This window comes from Salvelinus sp. IW2-2015, linkage group LG13 (assembly GCF_002910315.2).
Source record: "Salvelinus sp. IW2-2015 linkage group LG13, ASM291031v2, whole genome shotgun sequence".
Taxonomy (NCBI): Eukaryota; Metazoa; Chordata; class Actinopteri; order Salmoniformes; family Salmonidae; genus Salvelinus; species Salvelinus sp. IW2-2015.
This window is the reverse complement of record NC_036853.1, coordinates 50,269,523-50,279,085: the sequence shown is the minus strand read 5'-3', so window position 1 is coordinate 50,279,085 and position 9,563 is coordinate 50,269,523. Positions and strand designations below refer to the sequence as shown.

The window sequence follows — 9,563 nt, the reverse complement described above, 5'->3', positions numbered from 1 at the left end:
TGCATGAGTCTAGACAACAATAAACAAATGGGAGTGTTAAACTTTTACTATGTCTTCATCAGCATCATCATTTTGTGTGTGAATGACTCTCGATTATGGAGGTAATGAATGTATCTCTGTTTGGAAAAGTTTGGTTAACTCACCATAGGCTCATCTCACGACCGTCTCCATCTGCCTCGGGCTGATCCCTTCCCGCCATATTCTACTTTCTCAAACAAACTCCTAAGAGGAGAGTAGGAGGGAAAAGAAGAGAGAGTGACTGTGTTGGTGTCGATCGTAGAAAACAAGCGAGTTTGGTGTATACGTGCATAATCACTATTCACCATATAAAATTAGGAGGGACTTTTGCTTGACCAAACCAGAAGACGGAAACCAAAAGGCATTCCTAACGTTTCCATGATATCACTCCAGTCCCACGACTACAATATTTCTGATAACCTGTTTGTTAATTTATGGCACATTWTACATGAAAGCTTTGGTTGTTGTTTTTTTTAAGCGCAATATCTTTTTGTAACACATCCATCAAGAATATTGTTCATGTAGTTTTTGTGCTATTGTACAGGCTGTAGAGTTGGTGTTTTGTAGTTTAGCTTCTTGTGTGTGGAAGTGTTGTGTGAGATTCAAATGCATCATGTCATCACTGTTATTTTTTTWAACTRCTAATATTGTACACCACAAGTGTTTTTGTATATCAATGTCTTTTTAGGTTGTGGTAATGAGGATCATGGTCTCTTCTAATGCTGCATTGGTACATCTAATAGAATTGTGATGACTAACTTGCATAACAGATGATCAACAGGCACTTTTCTCAGTGGGAAAACTCCACCCCTCAATGTATTTTGACCCTGTTGAAAGATTTCCTTTATGGAATAGAATAAAACATTTTTAAAAATAGCATTTTGGAGAAATGAAAAGCCAGCTTCCAATGTTTACCATAAGTGAAAATCCCTATGTTGTGGTAATATTGAGTCATTGCTCCTGATTTGCGTTTGTAATACTGTATCCGTAGAAAAAGGGATTCCCTATAACTGTATCTCTATTCATGAATGCGAACAGAGTTTTAACCCAGAATGTTCTGGATAACGTTTTTATGCAGAGAAATAAAACAACAAAAATAAAAAATGTCCACCTGTGATTGTGAGAGCTGTGGGCAAGAGAGGATCAGTTCTAATGGGGACATGGGTTTGTGTCTGGATGTCATTAAGATATCCACTCAGGGAGAAACATTCAAACAAAATACCCATATACAGTGGGGAGAACAAGTATTTGATACACTGCCGATTTTGCAGGTTTTCCTACTTACAAAGCATGTAGAGGTCTGTAATTTTTTATCATAGGTACACTTCAACTGTGAGAGATGGAATCTAAAACAAAAATCCAGAAAATCACATTGTATGATTTTTAAGTAATTAATTTGCATTTTATTGCATGACATAAGTATTTGATCACCTACCAACCAGTAAGAATTCCGGCTCTTACAGACCTGTTAGTTTTTCTTTAAGAAGCCCTCCTGTTCTCCTCTCATTACCTGTATTAACTACCTGTTTGAACTCGTATAGTAACCAAAAAAGTATTAAGCAAATCAAAATAGATTTTATATTCTTCAAAATGGCAACCCTTTGCCTTGATGAGAGCTTTGCACACTCTTGGGATATTCTCAACCAGCTTCACCTGGAATGCTTTTCCAACAGTCTTGAACGAGTTCCCACGTATGATGAGCACTTGTTGGCTGCTTTTCCTTCACTCTGCGGGCCAACTCATCCCTAACCATCTCAATTGGGTTGAGGTCGGGTGATTGTGGAGGCTAGGTCATCTGATGCAGCACTCCATAACTCTCCTTCTTGGTCAAATAGCCCTTACACAGCTTGCAGGTGGGTTGGGTCATTGTCCTGTTTAAAAACAAATGATGGTGCAAACCAGATGGGATGGTGTATCACTGCAGAATGCTGTGGTAGCCATGCTGGTTCAGTATGCCTTGAATTCTAAATAAATCACTGAGTGTCACCAGCAAAGTACCATCACACCACCACCTCCATGCTTCATGGTGGGAACCACACATGCAGAGATCATCCGTTCACCTACTCTGCGTCTCACAAAGACACGGCGGTTGGAACCAAAAATAACAGATTTCCACCGGTCTAATGTCCATTGCTTGTGTTTCTTGGCCCAAGCAAGTCTCTTCTTGTTATTGGTGTCCTTTAGTAGTGGTTTCTTTGCAGCAATTCAACCATCAAGGCCTGATTCACGAAGTCTCCTCTGAACAGTTGATGTTGAGATGTGTGTGTTACTTGAGCTCTGTGAAGCATTTATTTGGGCTGCAATTTCTGAGGCTGTTAACTCTAATGAACTAACCTCTGCAGCAGAGGTAACTCTGGGTCTTCCTTTCCTGTGGCCGTCCTCACGAGAGCCAGTTTCATCATAGTACTTGATTGTTTTTTGCGACTGCACTTGAAGAAACTGAAGTTCTTGAAAAATGTTGTATTAGCTGACCTTCATGTTTTAAAGTAATGATGGACTGTCGTTTCTCTTTGCTTATTTGAGCTTTTCTTGCCATAATATGGACTTGGTCTTTAACCAAAAAGGGCTATCTTCTGTATACCACCCCTACCTTGTCACAACTGATTAACTCAAAAACATTAAGAAGGAAAGACATTCCACATATGTAACTTTTTTTAACAAGGCACACCTGTTAATTGAAACGCATTCCAGGTGACTACCCCATGAAGCTGGTTGAGAGAATGCCAATGTAACCGATGTTAAATGGCTAGCTTGTTAGCGGGGTGTGCACTAATAGGGTTTCAATCTGTGATGTCACTCGCTCTGAGACCTTGAAGTAGTTGTTTCCCTTGCTCTGCAAGGGCCGTGGCTTTTGTGGAGCGATAGGTAACGATGCTTCGTGGGAGGCAGTTGTCTATGTGTGCAAAGAGTCCCTGGTTCGAGCCCAGGTAGGGGCGAGGAGAGGGCCGGAAGCAATACTGTTACATTGGTGCCGTAACGTGGATCATAGTGAACCGCCGTTGATCAACACCAGCTTCGTCGCCGGGAGTTGCTATGCTATAAATAGGTTGGGAGTGAAATCTCTTACACAAGAAAAAATAAACTTTTGTTTTGTAAGGTATATCTCTTAGATTAACTGATTCAAAGTTGTTGATACATATATTTCATTTTATTTGTGTATATTGATAGTGAATATGACTTATATTGTTGGAAAAGGAGACCATGTTTTAAGTGATGAGCTTGAACTGGGTCTTCGGAGAGGGAGGTTTTTCAGGGAGTTACCTCAGACCCCAGCTAGAACTATATATGTTGTAGATTCACCAAAGTTTTGCTCTACTCGGGTGCCTAACGACACACCCTCAGCTCCTGTAATTATTCCTAGTGACACCCCCTCAGATAGTTCAGAGGTGGCCAGTCCTGACTTGGGAAATCTTATCACACAACTCGCCCATCAGATAGGACAGTCTATATCAKCTCAAATTAGGAAGGAAGGTGAGAGGAAGGAGGATAGCGACGCACATGCTCAGAGCTCCAGTGCAGGACAGACATTCACTGACACACCCTCCCTTCATTTATCTGGTATGAAGTTGGTCATGCAGTCTGACGTGAGAGAACCTCCATGTTTCAGAGGGGAGGGGTCTGACAAGTACTCAGTACTTGAATGGGAGGAGCTCTTGGACGATTACCTGAGAAAGAGGGGCGTGCCGGTCATAGAACAGTCACAGGAGATCATGTCCAAGCTTCTGGGGAGAGGTAGAGACATCAAGATAATACTCTGCAGCAATACATCTCTGAAACCTCACGAGAACCCCAAAGTGATAATAGATATACTGAAACAGCATTTCAGTGAGTTGACACATTCATCCATGCCTCTTGCCGATCTTTATAACACTTTGCCAGTGCTATGAGATAATGCCATGGAGTACTGGATCCGTTAGAACAAGGCAGTAGATGTGGCCGACGAGTGTTTGAGGAGGCAGGGTCGGAGCATCGAGGACTCCAGCCGAGAGGTAACGATGATGTTTGTGAAAAACTGCCCAGATCCTTCTCTTTCTGTGGTTTTAAAGTTCAAAACAGCTGATTGGTGGACAGCAGCTGAGATAAAAGAACGTCTGGAAAGGTATCAGTCTGAATTGAAAGCCCAAATGCTGACCAGGTCAAAGCACCCTGCTGCTGCGAGACAGGTGGTCACACATGTCTAGACGCCTGTACTTGAAGATGAAGTGACATCTTGTCCATTGTCTCCTAACCAGAGTGAGGTAATTGTCACACCCTCTAATCAAACTGTGGGAAACTGCATGCAATCCTTGATAAGCCTACTTGATCGTGTGCTAACGCAGAACACTCAGACAACAGTAAGACCGCAGCACCCACCTAACCAAGGGTACTCTTACAGGAAATATTGCATGGTGTGTAATGGTTCAAACCACTCTACACTTGCACAATGTAGAAGGGAGGGTCTGTGTTTGTCATGCTTTGAGTCAGGTTACAGGAAGAAAAATTGTCCGAAGTCTGGGCCTAGATACAGTGAGGGCCGCGGCTTTTGTGGAGCGATGGGTAACGATGCTTTGCGGGAGGCAGTTGTCGATGTGTGCAGAGGGTCCCTGGTTCGAGCCCAGGTAGGGGCGAGGAGAGGGCCAGAAGCTACACTGTTACATTTATGCTGTTGACCTGGATCACTGGTTGCGGCGGAAAAGGAGGAGGTCAAAAGGGGGGTGAGTGTAACCAATGTGAAATGGCTAGCTAGCTAGCGGGGTGCGCGCTAATAGCGTTTCAATCGGTGACGTCACTCACTCTGAGACCTTGAAGTAGTTGTTCCCCTTGCTCTGTAAGGGCCGTGGCTTTTGTGGAGCGATGGGTAATGATGCTTTGTGGGAGGCAGTTGTCTATGTGTGCAGAGGGTCCCTGGTTCGAGCCCAGGTAGGGGCGAGGAGAGGGACGGAAGCAATACTGTACACCAAGAGTGTGCAAAGCTGTCATCAAGGAAAAGAAGAATCTAGAATATATAATCTATTTTGATATAACACTTTTTTGGTTACTACATGATTCCATATGTGTGATTTCATAGTTTTGATGTCTTCACTATTATTCTACAATGTAGAAAATAGTAAAAATAAAGAAAAACCCTGGAATGAGTAGGTGTGTCCAAACTTTTGACTGGTACTGTATACCCAACAATATAGTTAATGGAATTCTAATTGTGATGTTATTGTGCTGTGTTAACTTGGAAATAGCTTCCTATCAGACCAGGGTTCAAAGTGTTTGTTTTTCTGTCAAATGTATTAGCTGCACTTGATTGAGCTCACCTGATGTCAAGGAAGAAATGGAATAGTCCCAAAAGTGCCAACGCCACCAATCTGGCATGCCATACAGGCTCAATCACTCAAAATATTTGAAAGAAAATACTATATATTATATTAAAATACTAACTATTTGAAACCAGCTCTGTCCTGCATGAAATTGACTATTCCTATCTCTTCTTTTCATCTACCCTCTGGTGGACATCAGCAATAAATCCCAGATGCCCATGACCCCCATCCTGTCGTCTATGCTGCGTCTGGCCCGCTACCACCTGGGCACCGTGGTAGGGATCCCCCTGGTGGAGATCCCTCGCCTCATCCTCACCTACATTTACACTGCCTTCGGAAACTATTCACACCCCTTGACTTTTTCCACATTTTGTTGCTATAGCCTGATTTTAAAATTTATTAAATTTACTGTAGGTGAGGACATTTTGTCGCTGGCCTACACACAATACCCCATAATGTCAAAGTTGATTTATATTTTTTAAAATTTGTACAAGTTAATAAAAAATGAAAAGCTGAGATGTCTTGAGTCAATAAGTATTCAAACCCTTTATTCAGGAGTAAAAATGTGCTTAACAAGTCACATAATAAGTTGCATGGACTCACTCTGCGTGCAATAATAGTGTTTAACAGGATTGTTAAATGACTACCTCATCTTTGTACCCCACATATACAATTATCTGTAAAGTCCCTCAGTCGAGCAGTGAATTTCAAACAGATTCAACCACAAAGACCAGGGAGGTTTTCCAATACCACTCTTCATATTTTCAAGCATGGAGGTGGCGGCATCATGTTATGGGTATGCTTGTCATAGGCAAGGACTAGGGAGTTGTTTAGGATAAAAAGAAAATGAATAGAGCTAAGCACAGGCAAAATCCTAGAGGAAAACCTCCTGGTTCAGTCTGCTTTCCAACAGACAAGTGGGACAAATTCATCTTTCAGCAGGACAATAAGCTAAAACACAAGGCCATATACACAATGGAGTTGCTTACCAAGATGACATTGAATGTTTCTTAAATCAGTTTGAAAATCTATGGCAAGACTTGAAAATGGCTGTCTAGCAATGATCAAAACCAACTTAACAGAGCTTGAAGAATTGTAAAAGAATAACGGAGACTTACCCAGAAAGACTCTGTTGTAATCGCTGCCTAGCATCTATTGACTACGGGATGTGAATACTTATGTAAATGTAATATTTCTGTATTTTCATTTGCAATACATTATAATATATACACTGCTCAAAAAATAAAGGGAACACTTAAACAACACAATGTAACTCAAGTCAATCACACTTCTGTGAAATTAAACTGTCCACTTAGGAAGCAACACTGATTGACAATAAATTTCACATGCTGTTGTGCAAATGGAATAGACAAAAGGTGGAAATTATAGGCAATTAGCAAGACACCCACCAATAAAGGATGGTTCTGCAGGTGGTGACCACAAACCACTTCTCAGTTCCTATGCTTCCTGGCTGATGTTTGGTCACTTTTGAATGCTGGCTTTGCTTTCACTCTAGTGGTAGCATGAGACGGAGTCTACAACCCACACAAGTGGCTCAGGTAGTGCAGCTCATCCAGGATGGCACATCAATGCGAGCTGTGGCAAGAAGGTTTGCTGTGTCTGTCAGCGTAGTGTCCAGAGCATGAGGCGCTACCAGGAGACAGGCCAGTACATCAGGAGACGTGGAGGAGGCGTAGGAGGCAACAACCCAGCAGCAGGACCACTACTCGCCTTTGTGCAAGGAGATGCACTGCAGAGCCCTGCAAAATGACCTCCAGCAGGCCACAAATGTGCATATCGTATGAGACAAATGTGTTTATCAACAAATAGGTCACAGAAAACCACCAGACCGTTCCTATGCCAGAACTGGAAAGCCTGTGTCAATCTGTGATGCTGGGAAGAGATGATTAGATGTTAATGGAGAGAAGCCGCTTGCTTGTCTAAAGTGATTTCGGAATTGGGACCAGATTTTAAGAGAGTTCTTGACAATGGGTTTCAAAACATGGCTGCCAAGGTTCATGGGCAGTGGGAAACAGGAGCGAGACAGGAGAAGTTGGAAGGCTTGGCTTTAAACTCCATGATGGCCCAAGTTGGACCATCCTTGTTTTCAAATGTAGAAACCCAATAAACACATTTAGATATATTTTCTGACCAGTAGTAGTGTAAAAAATGAAGCCAGCCCGCCGGCTTAGGTTCTCTACATAACCTTATCATTCGTGGATTTGACTTATTCCAAGTGAAGTTGGAAATGTAGTTGTCCAGTTGTTTGAACATCGACTTTGGCAAAATGGGATCATTTGGAATAAGTACAAAAACCTAGGTAGTACAGTCATCTTAACAGAAAAATGGTACCTGCTAATGAAATGGGAACCTGCTTAGTGCGCTCCAGGAGTGTACTGAAGTTATGTTTAAACAGAGCCTTAAAAGAGCGTGACCTTTATCCACAAATTAGTAAAGACCTGATGCTCCACCTTAAATGGGAATTTGGTTATAACCCAATTCCTTCTGCTAACTGATTAATCGGAGAGCACACTCTTTGTTAGGTTTAACTTAGAATCAGAGAATAGTCCACAAACCTTATAGCATGTCCAAGAGATAGGGTATAGACTCCACAGGGTTAGAGAATTAAAAAGATGATTGTCTGCTTATAAGGAACACTTCTGAGTTATGTCGCAAATATACATTTTCACAAAGTCTGCTGCGTCAGTTTGTATGATGGCAATTTACATATACTCCAGAATGTTATGAAGACTGATCAGATGAATTGCAATTAATTGCAAATTCCTCTTTGCTATGCAAATTAACTGAATCCCCAAAACATATTCCACTGCATCAGCCCTGCACAAAGGACCAGCTGACATCATGTCAGTGTTCTCTCGTTAACACAGGTGTGAGATGTTGACGAGGACAAGGCTGGAGATCACTCCACTGTCATGCTGATTGAGTTCGAATAACAGACTGGAAGCTTCAAAAGGAGGTGGGCTTGGAATAATTTTCTTCCTCTGTCAACAAGGTTACCTGCAAGGAAACACGCCGTCATCATTGCTTTGCACAAAAAGGGCTTCACAGCAAGGATATTGCTGCCAGTAAGATTGCACTAAATCAACCATTTATCGGATCATCAAGAACTTCAAGGAGAGAGGTTCAAATGTTGTGAAGAAGGCTTCAGGGCACCCAAGAAAGTCCAGCAAGCACCAGGACAGTCTCCTAAAGTTGATTCAGCTGCGGGATCGGGGCACCACCAGTACAGAGCTTGCTCAGGAATGGCAGCAGGCAGGTGTGAGTGCATCTGCACGCACAGTGAGGGGGAGACTTTTGGAGGATGGCCTGGTGTCAAGAAGGGCAGCAAAGAAGCCACTTCTCTCCAGGAAAAACATCAGGGACAGACTGATATTCTGCAAAAGATACAGGGATTGGACTGCTGAGGACTGGGGTAAAGTCATTTTCTCTGATGAATCCCCTTTCCGATTGTTTGGGGCATCCGGAAAAAAGCTTGTCCGGAGAAGACAAGGTGAGCGCTACCATCAGTCCTGTGTCATGCCAACAGTAAAGCATCCTGAGACCATTCATGTGTGGGGTTTCTTTCTCAGCCAAGGGAGTGGGCTCACTCACAATTTTGCCTGAGAACACAGCCATGAATAAAAATGGTACCAAACATCTCCGAGAGCAACTTTCCCAACCATCCAGGAACAGTTTGGTGATGAACAATGCCTTGCCAGCATGATGGAGCACCTTGCCATAAGGCAAAGTGATAACTAAGTGGCTCGGGGAACAAAACATCGATATTTTGGGTCCATGGCCAGGTAACTCCCCAGACCTTAATCCAATTGAGAACTTGTGGTCAATCCCCATAGGCGGGTGGACAAACAAAACCCCCGAAATTCTGATAACTCCAAGCATTGATTATGCAAGAATGGGCAACCATCAGTCAGGATGTGGCCCAGAAGTTAATTGACAGCATGCCAGGGCGGATTGCAGAGGTCTTGAAAAAGAAGGGTCAACACTGCAAATATTGACTCTTTGCATCAACTTCATGTAATTGTCAATAAAAGACTTTGACACTTATGAAATGCTTGTAATTATACTTCAGTATTCCATAGTAACATCTGACAAAAATATCTAAAGACACTGAAGCAGCAAACTTTGTGGAAATTAATATTTGTGTCATTCTCAAAACTTTTGGCCATGACTGTATACAGTGATAGAGTGGGGATTAGAACCAGGTGTGTGTAATGATGACGAGACAAGTCCGTGGTT

The 9,563-nt window shown here is 42.4% G+C and overlaps 1 protein-coding gene across 1 annotated transcript in view; it reads left to right on the top strand.

The window, feature by feature from the left end:
- The window catches only part of LOC111971630 (choline transporter-like protein 1), a 43,811-nt gene that overhangs the window by 29,047 nt on the left and 5,201 nt on the right, over nt 1–9,563 (top strand). The window lies entirely within an intron of this gene.